Source organism: Salvelinus namaycush, chromosome 4, assembly GCF_016432855.1.
Source record: "Salvelinus namaycush isolate Seneca chromosome 4, SaNama_1.0, whole genome shotgun sequence".
NCBI lineage: Eukaryota > Metazoa > Chordata > Actinopteri > Salmoniformes > Salmonidae > Salvelinus > Salvelinus namaycush.
Window position 1 is genome coordinate 60,488,958 of NC_052310.1, and position 16,772 is coordinate 60,505,729.

General features: G+C 43.7%; 1 long non-coding RNA gene across 2 annotated transcripts in view; it reads left to right on the plus strand.

Annotated features, from left to right (window-relative positions):
* The window catches only part of LOC120046696, a 38,806-nt gene that overhangs the window by 18,880 nt on the left and 3,154 nt on the right, over positions 1-16,772 (plus strand). The window contains exons 6-7 of one of the 2 annotated variants that reach the window (XR_005476845.1): positions 6,121-6,230; positions 6,524-6,612. This is a non-coding gene — a long non-coding RNA (uncharacterized LOC120046696). The remainder of the gene's footprint in view (positions 1-6,120; positions 6,231-6,523; positions 6,613-16,772) is intronic. The other variant, XR_005476846.1, reaches the window with a different exon arrangement.

Here is a 16,772-nt window from a genome sequence, read left to right on the forward strand (position 1 = left end):
CTTGACCACATATCTTCTCTCTCGACTCAGTGTTTGCTCCCGTAATGATGTTTCATCTTTCTTGCGCGCTCCATCTAGTGCTCGTTCGACTTTTGAATCAGATTTGACACCATCATTGGCATATATTCTTCAAAGAGAGGACGCTGTAATGAGAGAAATGATGTAGCCTAAGATACTGAAAATAAGCCTTTTACAAGATAAAATCAGCGTTTGATTCTTATTAAAGAGATGGAGTCCAGAAAGGCTACTTTAGGAAACTGAATGAACATTTACACTGAGTGTTCAAAACATTAAGGACACCTGCACTTTCATTGATATAGACTGTCCAGCTGAATCCAGGTGAAAGCTATGATGCCTTATTGATGTTACTTGTTAAATCCACTTCAATCAGTGTAGATGAAATGTATTGTTTATCTATTTAACCTTTATTTAAACTAGGCAAGTCAGTTAAGGACAAATTCTTATGTACAATGACGGCCTACCCCGGACAAACCCGGACGACGGGTTTGGCCTATTTATCAGCGTTGATTAGTCTATAAATTAAGAGAAGACTCCGTGTCAAATTAGACCGTGCTCGATTTGTCAACTGCTGTTGAATAATGAATGTATAGTCAGACACATCCAACCTTTTTTAAAGAATACTGTTGTTATTTATTTACTAGCAAGCTATGAAAACGCACATTGTATAAAAGACAGTACGCACATCAAGTGCCATAGCCTATAAGCTAGAGCTTCTACACACCCATGCATCTAGTGGTTTTTCTGCTGGAGCATCATATGACAGTTGGAAAGAGGAGGAGATGTAGACAGTTAAATAGACAAACTAAGTTAGCAAAACAATTGCTTATAATCATTAGTAAATACTCACGCAATTAGGTATCTACATGAAAATAAAGTAAATAAAAAATTGTACACATCTTTCCAAAAATGTATGTATGCCTTATTAAATGGTTTTGACAGTTATTATATTTTCATGACGGTCTTCATCCATAACGGTCAGTTATTCAATTACCAGTCACAGCCCGAGTCTCGCTCTCTCTCTCTGTCGCTCTCTTTCTCCCTTTCTCGCTGTGTGTGTGTCTGGTGGGTGGGAGTATGACAGAGTGTAAGAGGCGTGTAGAGGCGCGAGAGGTGTCAGGTTGTTTAAACTGATGTGGCCAGGGGAGTGGGGTGGAGGATTGGGTCTGTCTGAAAGGACCCTCAAAGTAAACCATGTGTCTTCCTAATGGAGCCCTGTACATTTCCATGGCTCCCCCAGCCTTCGCTCCCAGAGTGGCCATCCCATAATTGACGGTCAGATGTAGCCGGCTGACTGAGATGATGGCCAACCTTTCACCATAAGAACGAAGGGAGGCTGTTGTCAAGGGGAGAAGAGAAATTGAAAAGCCTGTGGCGCTGTCTCTCATTTCATCGCCCTCTCCCTCTCTCTGGTCAAACTCCCCATCATGCACTCACGACTCATCCCTCTCTTTCTTTTTCTCTCTCTCTCTAAATGATTTCCCTTGTTCTGTCTCTCTCAAGGGGCTCAATTTTGTTCACACATAAAGGGATCAATTATGGGTGTTCTATCAGTGTTACAGTGCCTATATTTATTTTCTCACCCATCTACGCACAATACCACATAAAGACAAAGTAAAAACATGTTTTTAGACATTTTTGCTAATTTATTGAAATTGAAATATAGAAATATCTCATATATATATGTATTCACACCCCTGAGTCAATAATTTGTAGAGGTACCTTTGGCAGTGATTACAGCTGTGAGTCTTTCTGGGTAAGTCTCTTAAGAGCTTTACACATCTGGATTGTGAAACATTTGCCCATTATTCTTTAAAAAACATGTTCATGCTCTGTTAAATTGGTTGTTGATTTTCCAGTAGATTGAAGACAAAACTGTAACTCGGCCAGGAACATTCACTGTCTTCTTGCTAAGCAACTCCAGTGTAGATGTGACCTTGTGTTTTAGGTTAATGGCCTGCTGAAAGGTGAATTCATCTCCCAGTGTCTGGTGGAACGCAGACTAAACTAGGTTTTCTACAAGGATTTTGCCTGTGCTTAGCACCACTACGTAAATATTTTATCCTGAAAAACTGCCGTCCGTAACGATTACAAGCATACCCATAACATGATGCACCCACCACTATGCTTGAAAATATGGAGAGTGGAACTCATTAGTCTGTTGTATTGGATTTTCCCCAAACATAAGACTTTGTATTCAGGACAAAAAGCGAATTGCTTTGCAACATTTTTTGCAGTATTATTTTAGCGCTTTGTTGCAAACAAGATGGATGATTTGGAATGTGTTTGTACAGGCTTCCTTCTCCCTCTGTCAAATAGGTTAGTACTGTGGAGTAACTACGCTATTGCTGATCCATCCTCAGTTTTCTCCTATCACAGCAATTAAACACTAACTGTTTTAAAGTCACCATTGGCCTCAAGGTTGAAATCCCTGGGCGGCTTCCTTCCACTCCGGCAACTGAGTTAGGAAGGATGCCTGTACCTTTTGTAGTGACTGGGTGTATTGATACACCATCCAAAGTGTAATTAATAACTTCACCATGCTCATAGGGATATTCAATGTCTGCTTTTTGAACGTTTACCCATCTACCAAAAGGTGCCCTTCATTGCGAGGCACTGGAAAACCTCCCTGGTCTTTGTGGTTAAATCTGGGTTTGAAATTCACTGCTTGACTGAGGGACCTTATAATTAATTGTATGTGTGGTGTACAGAGAGATAAGTTAGGCATTCAAAAATCATGTTAAACACTATTATTGCTGTTTAAAATCATGCAACTTATTATGTGACTTGTTAAAAACCTCTCTAGGGTACATGAGACGTTAGCGTCCCACCTCTTCAACAGCCAGTGAAACTGCAGGGCGCCAAATTCAAAACAACAGACATCCCATAATAAAAATTCCTCAAACATACATGTATCTTACACCATTTTAAAGATACACTTGTTGTAAATCCAGCCACAGTGTCCGATTTCAAAAAGGCTTTACGACGAAAACAGACCAAACGATTATGTTAGGTGAGTGCCTATTCACAGAATAACACAGCCATTTTTTCAGCCAAAGAGAGGAGTAACAAAAAGCAGAAATATAGATAAAATGAATCACTAACCTTTGATGATCTTCATCAGATGACACTCATAGGACTTCACGTTACACAATACATGTATGTTTTGTTCGGTAAAGTTTATATTTATATCCAGAAATCTGAGTTTACATTGGCGCCTTACGTTCAGAAGTTCCAAAACATCCTTTGATTTTGCAGAGAGCCACATCAATTTACAGGAATACTCATAATAAACATTGCTAAAAGATACAACTGTTATGCATGGAATTTTAGATGCACTTCTCCTTAATGCAACCGCTGTGTCAGATTTAAAAAAAGCTTTACGGAAAAAGCAAAAACCATGCAATAATCTGAGGTCGGCGCTCAGAGCCCATTCAAGACACAAATATAGCCGTCATATTATGCAGTCAACAAAAGTCCTAAAAGCATTATAAAGCTTCACTTACCTTTGCTGATCTTCGTCGGAATGCACTCCCAGGACTCCCACTTCCACAAGAAATGTTTGTTTTGTTCGGTAATGTCCATCATTTATGTCCAAATAGTTACTTTTGTTAGCGCGTTTGGTAAACAAATCCAAAGTCACGAAGCGCGTTCACTAAAAGCAGACGAAATGTCAAAAAGTTCCGTAACAGTCAGTAGAAACATATCAAACGATGTATTGAATCAATCTTTAGGATGTTTTTAACATAATTCTTCAATAATGTTCCAACCGGAGAATTCCTTTGTCTTCAGAAAAGCAAATGGAACGGGAGCAAACTCTCATGTGAACGCGCATGGTCAGCTCGTGGCTGCTGGCAGACCTCTGACTCATTCCTCTCTCCTTCGGTCCCACTAAACAGTAGAGGCATCAGACAAGGTTCTAAAGACTTTTGACATCTAGTGGAAGCCTTAGGAAGTGCAACATTACCAATATCCCACTTTATCTTCAATAGGAGAAGAGTTGAAAATCGACCAACCTCAGATTTCCCACTTCCTGGTTGGATTTTTTCTCAGGTTTTTGCCTGCCATATGAGTTCTGTTATACTCACAGACATCATTCAAACAGTTTTAGAAACTTCAGAGTGTTGTCTATCCAAATATACTAAGCTATTCTAGCTTTTATGGCTTTGTAACAGGCCATTTACTCTGGGCATGCTTTTCATCCGGACGTGAAAATACTGCCCCCTACCCCAAATAAGTTTTAAGCACATTTTTACTCCTGAACCTATTTAGGCTTGTCATAACAAAGGGGTTGAATACTTATTGACTCAAGACATTTCAGCCTTTCATTTTGTATTATTTTGTTAAAAAAATTGGGGGAAAAAACAGAATTCCACTTTTACATTATGGGGTATTGTATGTAGGGGTCCACGGTTCAAATGTTTAAGATATGAGTGCATCGGTCTGTGGGAGCCCAAACCGATCCAAATGAAGCATGCATAGGTCAGAAAACCTATTCAAACGTTATGAATCTCCAGTTCACTGTTCTTTTACTCATATTTTTTTCTTCTGAAAATACTTATTTTCTGTTGTGTCTTAACTGAAGAGTCCTCTCCTTCAGTTTGGTAGGCTATCGAACTTGTATGCATGTAACTGTGAATGACTGTCATAAGTGAGCACTGTGGGGGAGATACAGCTGCGCCAATGAGAGGTGGGTCTGCCTGTTATTCTAATAGGCTATTCGTACGTCTGGCACCTTCAGCATGTAAAATGGCATTTGCAATGTCAAATCATAGGCTTTATCAGTTGAGTGACAACCATTGTAATTTGCTGGGTTTCCTAATGCACTGTAGAAAATTGTGTTTTACCTGAATTGTGTAGCCTACTGGAGTGGACGCAACTCACATCCAACTGCTGATTGGGGTTTTCAATCATTCCGATTTTATTTAGGCTGTTCAGGTACTCCATAAGACATCATTTTGCTTTAAACAGTTAGTGTATTTGGTCATTTTTACATGAACAGGTTTGGACCCTAATTTCATAAAGGACAGCAATAATTTCGCATTTATTGGTCAGAGCAGGAGAATCTATCTGTAAAATTCCAAACAGTCCAAAACATTCAATTTCGAGACTGGAGTAAAATCCAAAGCTGCATTATGTTAATTGGCTAAATGACATGCTGATTTCTAAATATAACAAGTTAATCAGTGGGTGATTTCAGATAAAAGGTGGGGGGGACAAAATGCCTACATTTCCCCCACCCCTAATCTGATAGTGGGGCGGTAGATGCTCAGTCTGTCCAATGGCTCAGCTCAGAGAGGCCCAGCTCCTGAGCTCCCATCACCAGCAGATATGAATTTAAAATAGGAAATGAATGTTCATGCAAAAATGTTAGTGTATCGAACCCAAATCACATCAATTCGTTCTCCAAATCAAAACGAATCTCACTGATTCATGTCTAACTAAAAGGTATCGTTCCTGTATCTTATCGGAGCCCATGCATCTAGATGCGTATCGAGTCGTTGATGAAAGGATAGATGCACATCCCTACATAATCCCCGTTATATACATATATATCCTCCTCATGTCTTGTCTTTGGAATTCTGATAAATGGTTCCAAAAATAATGTATCCACAAATTCAATTCCATTTGAACTTCGGAAGTGAAATCACTGAGGATTCAATTAATTAATATCATCATATCCAACAGAAAGGAATGGTAAAATGGTACGATAGTTATTATTTCTCTTAGTTAACTGTTTTGAGATGGCATTGTGTCGAGAGAGATGACTGTGCTTTTTCGTTGCACATTGAGGTTCTGAACCCCAAATAAATCCATCTCTGAAAACATCCTCCTACATCTTGAGGAGGGAAGGGGTGTAGGCAGCACACATCATGGATAACCAGGAGTCACACACACACACACACACACACACACACACACACACACACACACACACACACACACACACACACACACACACACACACACACACACACACACACACACACACACACACACACACACACACACACACACACACACACACACATAAGATTTTACACAATCAATACTGCCTACAGGTGAATGTTTAATCTCTCTATCTCTCTATCTCTCTCTCAGATGCACCTGCAGGCAGAGCTGAAACCAGTTCGGCTGCTGCACCTATCAGCGACGAGGACATCTTCAGTTCAATGGTGTCCAACCCTCTGCCATCTTCCGACAACACTCAGGTACGACCTCTCCCTCCAGAGCACGTGTGAAACTCATTCCGTGGAAGGCCTAGCGTCTGCAGGGTTTCACTCCTCCCTTGTACTTAATTGATGAGTTAAGGTCACTGATTGGTAAGGAACTCTCCTCAACTAGTTGTTTAATTGGACACAAATTGAAAGGAGAAACCAAAATCCAGAAGGCACTGGGCCCACCATGGAATGAGTTTGACACCCCTGCTCTAGAGCACCCCACATCTCCACAATCCCATATCTCACAATCTTCTTTCTCACCTCTCTCCCCATGAACCTCCCAGTGTTGTCTGCCTATGCCCTCTCCCCTATGGACACAATTGCTGTGTTCAGTGAAGACAGACTGCAGCACTGGGCTTTGTTTTCCTCTGCAGTAAGAGCACACACACACACCTCTGTATTCATTCATACATACACACACACACACACATTGACCCTAGTTCAAACACCCCTCACACAGACACACACAGTGTGCAGTCTTCCATTCCATGTCCTCAGAGAGCTGGAGCGAGGTTGGAGTGCATTGTTAACATTTCACAGTGTAAACAAAGGCAGTGTGATCCAGCTCCCCAGCCACAGCTAACACTGTCGGTTACAGGCCTGTCAGAAGAAAGGACACCTCAATAATGTCTGTACATTACCAAGGAGGGAGAAGAGGGAAGAAGATGAGAGGGGAACGGAGAGGGATGGAGAAGAGGGAGATTGGGACGGAGTGCAGGAACAGAGAGAGAGTATAGTCTACTTCCGGCGCCAACAGAGATGGCCGCCTCGCTTCGCGTTCCTAGGAAACTATGCAGTATTTTGTTTTTTTACGTGTTATTTCTTACATTGGTACCCCAGGTAATCTTAGGTTTCATTACATAGAGTCGGGAGGAACTACTGAATATAAGAGCAACGTCAACTCACTATCATTACGACCAGGAATATGACTCTCCCGAAGCGGATCCTGTGTTTTGCCTTCCACCCAGTACAATGGATCTGATCCCAGCCGGCGACCCTAAACAACGACGCCGTAAAAGGGGCAAACGAAGCGGTTTTCTGGTCAGGCTTCGAAGACGGGCACATCGCGCTCCACTCCCTAGCATACTACTCGCCAATGTCCAGTCTCTTGACAACAAGGTTGATGAAATCCGAGCAAGGGTAGCATTCCAGAGAGACATCAGAGACTGTAACGTTCTTTTCTTCACGGAAACATGGCTCACTCGAGAGACGCTAACGGAGTCGGTGCAGCCAGTTGGTTTCTTCACGCATCGCGCCGACAGAAACAAACATCTTTCTGGTAAGAAGAGGGGCGGGGGGTATAACTTATGATCAACGAGACGTGGTGTGATCATAACAACATACAGGAACTCAAGTCCTTCTGTTCACCTGACTTAGAATTCCTCAGAATCAAATATCGACCGCATTATCTACCAAGGGAATTCTCTTCGATTATAATCACAGCCGTATATATTCCCCCCCCAAGCAGACACATCGATGGCCCTGAACGAACTTTATTTGACTCTATGTAAACTGGAAACCACATATCATGAGGCGGCATTCATTGTAGCTGGGGATTTTAACAAGGCTAATCTGAAAACAAGACTCCCTAAATTCTATCAGCATATCGATTGCGCAACCAGGGCTGGTAAAACCCTGGATACTTGTTATTCTAACTTCCGCGACGCATATAAGGCCCTCCCCCGCCCTCCTTTCGGAAAAGCTGACCACGACTCCATTTTGTTGCTTCCAGCCTACAGACAGAAACTAAAACAAGAAACTCCCGTGCTCAGGTCTGTTCAACACTGGTCCAACCAATCTGATTCCACGCTTCAAGACTGCTTCGATCATGTAGATTGGGATATGTTCCGCATTGCGTCCAACAACAACATTGACGAATACGCTGATTCGTTGAGCGAGTTCATTAGAAAGTGCATCGGCGACGTAATACCCACAGCAACGATTAAAACATTCCCAAACCAGAAACCGTGGATTGATGGCAGCATTCGTGTGAAACTGAAAGCACGAACCACTGCTTTTAACCAGGGCAAGATGACCGGAAACATGACCGAATACAAACAGTGTAGCTATTCCCTCCGCAAGGCAATCAAACAAGCTAAGTGCCAGTATAGAGACAAAGTAGAGTCGCAATTCAACAGCTCAGACACAAGAGGTATGTGGCAGGGTCTACAGTCAATCACGGATTACAAAAAGAAAACCAGCCCCGTCGCGGACCAGGATGTCTTGCGCCCAGACAGACTAAATCACTTTTTTTCTCGCTTTGAGGACAATACTGACACGGCCCGCTACCAAAACCTGCGGGCTCTCCTTCACTGCAGCCGAGGTGAGTAAAACATTTAAACGTGTTAACCCTCGCAAGGCTGCAGGCCCAGACGGCATTCCCAGCCGTGTCCTCAGAGCATGCGCAGACCAGCTGGCTGGTGTGTTTACGGACATATTCAATCAATCCTTATCTCAGTCTGCTGTTCCCACATGCTTCAAGAGGGCCACCATTGTTCCTATTCCCAAGAAAGCTAAGGTAACTGAGCTAAATGACTACCGCCCCGTAGCACTCACTTCCGTCATCATGAAGTGCTTTGAGCGACTAGTCAAGGACCATATCACCTCCACCCTACCTGACACCCTAGACCCACTCCAATTTGCTTACCGACCCAATAGGTCCACAGACGACGCAATCGCAACCACACTGCACACTGCCCTAACCCATCTGGACAAGAGGAATACCTATGTGAGAATGCTGTTCATCGACTACAGCTCAGCATTTAACACCATAGTACCATCCAAACTCGTCATCAAGCCCGAGACCCTGGGTCTCGACCCCGCCCTGTGCAACTGGGTACTGGACTTCCTGACGGGCTGCCCCTAGGTGGTGAGGGTAGGCAACAACATCTCCACCCCGCTGATCCTCAACACTGGGGCCCCACAAGGGTGCGTTCTGAGCCCTCTCCTGTACTCCCTGTTCACCCATGACTGCGTGGCCATGCACGCCTCCAACTCAATCATCAAGTTTGCGGACGACACTACAGTGGTAGGCTTGATTACCAACAACGACGAGACGGCCTACATGGAGGAGGTGAGGGCCCTCGGAGTGTGGTGTCAGGAAAATAACCTCACATTCAACGTCAACAAGACAAAGGAGATGATTGTGGACTTCAGGAAACAGCAGAGGGAGCACCCCCCTATCCACATCGACGGGACAGTAGTGGAGAGGGTAGTACGTTTTAAGTTCCTCGGTGTACACATCACGGACAAACTGAATTGGTCCACCCGCACAGACAGCGTTGTGAAGAATGCGCTACAGCGCCTCTTCAACCTCAGGAGGCTGAAGAAATTCGGCTTGTCACCAAAAGCACTCACAAACTTCTACAGATGCACAATCGAGAGCATCCTGTCGGGCTGTATCACCGCCTGGTACGGCAACTGCTCCGCCCACAACCGTAAGGCTCTCCAGAGGGTAGTGAGGTCTGCACAACTCATCACCGGGGGCGAACTACCTGCCCTCCAGGACACCTACACCACCCGATTTCACAGGAAGGCCATAAAGATCATCAAGGACAACAACCACCCGAGCCACTGCCTGTTCACCCCGCTATCATCCAGAAGGCGAGGTCAGTACAGGTGCATCAAAGCAGGGACCGAGAGACTGAAAAACAGCTTCTATCTCAAGGCCATCAGACTGTTAAACAGCCACCACTAACATTTAGTGGCTGCTACCAACATACTGACTCAACTCCAGCCACTTTAACAATGGGAATTGATGGAAATGTATTTAAAAATGTATCACAAGCCACTTTAAACAATGCCACTTAATATAATGTTTACATACCCTACATTACTCATCTCATATGTATATGTATATACTGTACTCTATATCATCTACTGCATCTTGCCATCTTTATGTAATACATGTATCACTAGCCACTTTAAACTATGCCACTTTATGTTTATATACCCTACATTACTCATCTCATATGTATATACTGTACTCTATACCATCTACTGCATCTTGCCTATGCCGTTCTGTACCATCACTCATTCATATATCTTTATGTACATATTCTTTATCCCTTTACACTTGGGTGTGTATAAGGTAGTAGTTGTGGAATTGTTAGGTTAGATTACTCGTTGGTTATTACTGCATTGTCGGAACTAGAAGCACAAGCATTTCGCTACACTCGCATTAACATCTGCTAACCATGTGTATGTGACAAATAAAATTTGATTTGATTTGATTTGTCTGAGCATCGTACAGAGACTGGAAGAGACGAGCTGGCATTCTCAGCTGTCTCACCAGTCCGAGAACAGATGTGGGAAAAAGAGAGAGGGTGAAAACAGTTGTTTAAATGAAACATTTATCAATGAGGTGTGTTTGAGAGGTGCCACAGTTATTCCCCCACCCTTACCTTCGTCCCCATCCCACTCCCCTATTCCCTTGGCCCTCCCCTGCCGACACACAGAACATGGATCTCCCCTCTTTCGTTGCATGGCTCACAGCACACGCCGGCTACATGCCACCTGGGAGCCCCGGCAACCCGCTACACGTACCTCCAACTACCACTGCTAGCCTGGTACCAACCCCCTGCTTTCTCTCTCTCAGCATCTCCTTCATCCCTAAAACCCCTCTCCTCCCTCCATCCCTCACTCATCCCCACTACCCTCCACCCTCTCCTCCATCTGCTCTCTACCCCTCTCCTCCCTCCATCTATCCCTCAACTCCTCTCCTCCCTCCGTCCCTCCTTCCATCCTTCCTCCTTCAGTCCTCCCTGCTTCCCCCCTCCCCTTCGTTTCCCATCCCTGTCTCCCCCTCCCTGCCTTCATACCGTGCATCTAGGACACACTCAATACATTTGCACGGCTTGCATGTGGAATAAATTCGGACACACAAAGAAAGAATACACATGAACACGCACATCACTTTCCTACTGGCTGCCCATTATTATGTTGTGCTACTGGTTTGAGCTGTGGCTACACACTCACACACACACACACACACACACACACACACACACACACACACATACACACATACACACATACACACATACATACATACATACATACATACATACATACATACATACATACATACATACATACATACATAAGACACCACTGAGCTGCTTTCCCTCTACTATAAAACAGGATTTCGGGTATGCTCAGCTATCTCTGAATATGTCAATTATAAAAATACGATTAGAGCTCTTCATGATCTGGGATTTGTGTTATCCCCAGCTTTTCAACCAAGCATGCCTTTTATCTTTCTGAATATTCTGGAGAAACAGAGGCTGAGAGATGGAGTGGGAAGAGAAATATTGATGGAGATGGAGAGAAATAGAGAGTTGGTTATTAGTCTTTCAATCTGTTCTCTCTTTTTTTTTCTCTTCCCAGTAAAAGAGCACCCCCGCCCCTCCACACACACACACACACACACACACACACACACACACACACACACACACACACACACACACACACACACACACACACACACACACACACACACACACACACACACACACACACACACACACAAAACCTTCTGTCTGTCGGACACATTGCTCAGTAGGATTGTTGACTGCAGATGGTGTATCAGAGGGGGATAGTGTGTGCCTGCATGCCTGCGTGTGTGTGCATTCTGCCAGATTCAGGCTGGCTGGAACACACGCTGCTACTGTTTGTGGGTCTGAGTGTAGAAGTGTATGAATACTGACACAGTGGGAAATGGCTGTTGGATGGAAATGCCACTTCTAATTCACAGCTTTGTGGGGATTCAACAGAGGGGAATATAATATGGATACTGGAACACCGTGTGCTAGAGTGGGAGCCCAGCTATGCACAGATCTGTGTGTGTGTTGTTGTGTACCTGACTGTTTCCACCTGAAGGACAGTCCCTGCTTTTTCTTCCTCTTTTACCTATTTATTCCCTCCACATTGACCAGACACACCTCCCCTTCCTCCCTCTCTCTCATCCTCTCTCTCCTACTCCCACTTCGCTAATGATTCAGAAGGTAGTCAGGCAGACACACAGATCCAACATTAGTAAAAACGCACCTCATTGGGCCACATGCAAATGCCTGGGTATTTATAGAACATTGATACATATTTCAACACTCCAGAGCCGCCTGCTTGTCACCTTAATCGGTCTCTGCCCTAATACAGTGCAAATGGACTGTGTGTGTGTGTGTGTGTGTGTGTGTGTGTGTGTGTGTGTGTGTGTGTGTGTGTGTGTGTGTGTGTGTGTGTGTGTGTGTGTGTGTGTGTGTGTGTGTGTGTGTGTACAGACAGTAGAGGGTCATGCTCATGGATGTTTAAGTCCCTGCTCCAATTACACATCATGTGCTTAATCACCTGCTTGTGTCTGAATCAGCTGTCTGTCTCAGTCTGTGTGTTTGTACAAGGGCATGTGTACAGGTGTGTGAGTACGAGTCACTGCTCGTCTACTTCGCTCTGTTCATTCCCTCCGTGTTCCCCAGTCAAAGGGACTGCAGAGAGATGGGAGACCAGCACTGCCTGCTAAGCAGCCGAAGGCCACAACACACAAAGTCCTTCCTGTGGCGCATATGTGTGTGTGTGTGTGAAGCTCGGCAATCACACACAACTTCCATCCAGTCTCACCTTATCTTATTCATCAGCTCACTCCGTTTTTCTGCTTTCTCTCTCCTCTCTTTCCCTCCTCTCATTTCACCTGTCCTCTCCCCTTTGCCTCTCTTCCTCTCGGCAGCCTCTACCTTAGCCCTCCCTGCCTACATACATGCGCCTTTTCATATTCACCCTCCCCATCCATTAGACTTAATGGGTGTTGGAGTTGGGAAGGTATGTTTCTGTTTAAAAGTTTTTTTTTATAAAGGGTGTGTGTCTCCTCATGCTCATCCTCACTTCATCTCTCTCTCCTGCGCCAGTCTATTTAATATCATCCATCTCACTTAAGGTGACAACACCTCTTCTTGGCACACGTACACACGTACACACATACACAATATATGTCTCCAATTGTCTCAAGGCTTAAAAATAATTATTTAACCTGTCTCCTCCCCTTCATCTACACTGACTGAAGTGGATTTAACATTGGATTTAACAAGTGGCATCAATAAGGGATCAAAACGTTCACCTGGATTCACCTGCTCAGTCTGTCATGGAAAGAGCAGGTGTTCATAATACTTTGTACACTCAGTTTTTTTGGTTGAGATTGCTCAAGAATTTGGTTGGGAATATTGTCTCAGATTTTCAAGCAAATTTAAGTCAGGACTGAGACTGGACCATTCGGGAACACTCAGCACCTCTTGGAAAGCTATTGTGGTGTGTCTTTGAAATGAACATTGTGTAATTGTCACACTGTATTTTTTTTTTTGTCCCGGGGTTAGGTTGAAGCGAGTTTTCCTCTCTTACCTGGCCTTTGCTCCTTTCACATTTTATTTTGGTCTGGACAAACTCCCCCATCCCTGCCAGTAACGAGCATAACATGATGCTGCCACCACAATACTTGAAAATACAGAGGGTTTCACTTTGTATTGTGTTGCTGTATTGGATTTGACCCAAACCTGTTGTTTTAAATGTAGGCCCAAAAAAATGCATTTCTTTGTCGTGTTGTCAAATTCACTCTGGAGTGCTCAGAGTGCACTCTGGGCATTCGTAAATTCAGAGCGTTGTCAGATTGTCTGTTCGTAAATTCAGAGCGTTTCACACTCGGAGCATTCAGAGCGCACACTGGACGCTCTGGCCAAGGAGTAGGGTTGATCGGAGCATTCTGACCTCAACGGCAGTCAAGCACCCAAGCTAACTGGCTAAAGTTAGCAAGCTTGCTAGAAACTTTCAGATAAAAATTAGAGAACACCTCTCTCTGACCATTTTACTTGCCCTAGCATAGCTGGTTAGGCTGTTTTCATGTTATCCAGAGCGTTGGTGACTGCAACTGTGCTGCTGGCAACAATTTTAATTATGCTTTTTTGCCGACTTTACTGACACCATATTCAACACGTGTTTTACATTTGTAATTTTGTCAGTTATTCTGTGCTCTGGCACACTCAGACGAGAGTGCTCTGAAATCGGAGTAGATAGTCAGAGTGAATTTACGAACGCGCCCTTACTTAACGTCCTTGTTGCAAACAGAATGGATGATTTTTGTCATACAAGCCAGTGACGTGGAGTGAATGCAATGTTGTTGATCCTCTGTATTTTCAAGTATTGTTGTGGCAGAATCATGTTATGGGTATGTTAGCAACCGGCAGGGACCAGGGTGTTTGTCAGAATCAAAAGAAATATGAAAGGAACAAAGCCCAGGTAAAATGATAGAGAAAATCCACTGTTGTCTTCTGAAAATCTAACCCTGGGGTAGAGTGGTATTTTTCAGTGGAACAATTACACACATTTTGATGCCAAAGACAGACACACCAGAATGGCTTTCCAAGAGGCGTTGTGTTCCTGCAGAAGGTTAATGAGCGATGATAAATCACTGTGCTCCCACTGACAACACACACACACACATATACACACACACCAAACAACGACACACACACACAGACACTCTGCCTTTGTCAAGTACGTGATATGACTGGTCGTGTGTGTACTGTAATGGGTTCAGGGCAAGCTGTTGGGCTTTAACCTTTGATGGGTTAAAGCCCAAAGTGCTCTGGAGTCAATAGGCTGGTCTGTGCTACACACACACACACACACAAACACGCACGCACGCGTCTCACACAAGCCTGATAGTTCTGGTGCTGCAGGGGTATGAAGCAGGGTTTCGTTAGGAAGATGTGGCACCAGACATTGGACCGGCATCATTTTTATTTACCAGACTCATATGCATTGGGGAGTTACCTAATTAGGGTGTCCACCCACGGTGTGCAGAATGACAGACATCACATTTAGAATATGGTAATTCATATGAACAGGACATGCAAGTGGAGGATGCCACTATGTGCGGTCCTTCTTATTGAATTCTGATGTGCACTTTGAACATGAACTGTCCACATTTACTTTTCCTCAGCCAACAAGACGAACAGCAAAATCACTAGCCTATCTCAATCTACTACAGTAGAAAAGTTTACGCTACCTGTTCTATTCATCAGCTTGTCGAGAAAGAAATGGCTTATTCCAAACAGACTCTGGGACAGTTGTGGGATGATAGAGCCCAAATTCATACAACCAGTAGGCCTGGGCTGCATAAAATAAAAACTTTAAAAAGCTATGAGTCTGATGCAAAAGATCAGAATGTTTAGCTTAAAATGTTGATCAACTATTTCTTCACATTATAAGCGCAGCAATGTGCACAATGCAGTAGGCTACGCGTGAATGTTCATTCCACAATGCAATTAGCGGGAAAACACCATTGTCAAAAGGGAACTGCACATGCGAGTGGTTTCATGTGACATACAGTACCAGTCAAAAGTTTGGACACACCTACTCATTCCAGGGTTTTTCTATATTTTTATTATTTTCTACATTGTAGAATAATAGTGAAGACATCAAAACTATGGAAGAACACATATGGAATCATGTAGTACCCAAAAAAGTGGTTTAAACAAATCAAAACATATTTTATAGTTGAAATTCTTCAAAGTAGCCACCATTTGCCTTGATGACAGCTTTGCACGCTCTTGGCAGTCTCTCAACCAGCTTCATGAGGTAGTCACCTGGAATGCATTTCAATTAACAGGTGTGCCTTGTTAAAAGTTAATTTGTGGAATGTCTTTCCTTCTCAATGCATTTGAGCCAATCAGTTGTGTTGTGACAAGGTAGGGGTGGTATACAGAAGATAGGCCTATTTGGTAAAATATCCATGTCCATATTTTGGCAATAACAGCTCAAATAAGCAAAGAGAAATGACAGTCCATCATTACTTTAAGACATGAAGGTCAGTCAATCCGGAAAATTTCAAGAACTTTTAAAGTTTCTTCCAGTGCAGTAGCAAAAACCAGAAAGCGCTATGATGAAACTGGCTCTCATGAGGACCGCCACAGGAAAGGAAGACCGAGAGTTACCTCTGCTGCAGAGGATAAGTTCATTAGAGTTAACTGCACCTCAGATTGCAGCCCAAATAAATGCTTCACAGAGTTCAAGTAACAGACACATCTCAACATCAACTGTTCAGAGGAGACTGAATGAGTTTGGCCTTCATGGTTGAATTGCTGCAAAGAAACCACTACCAAACGACACCAAAAAATAAGAAGAGACTTACTTGGGCCAAGAAACACGAACAATGGACATTAGACTGGTGGAAATCTGCCTTTTGGTCTGATGAGTCCAAATGTTTTATTTTTGGTTCCAAACACTGTGTTTTTGTGACACGCAGAGTAGGTGAATGGATGATCTCGGCATTTGTGGTTCCCACTGTGGAGGAGGAGGTGTGATGGTGTGGGGGTGCTTTGCTGGTGGCACTGTCTGTGATTTATTTAGAATTCAAGTCACACTTAACCAGCATGGCTACCACAGCCTTCTGCAGCGATACGCCAACCCATCTGGTTTGTGCTTAGTGGGACTATCATTTGTTTTTCAACAGGACAATGACCCAAAGCACACCTCCAGGCTATTTGACCA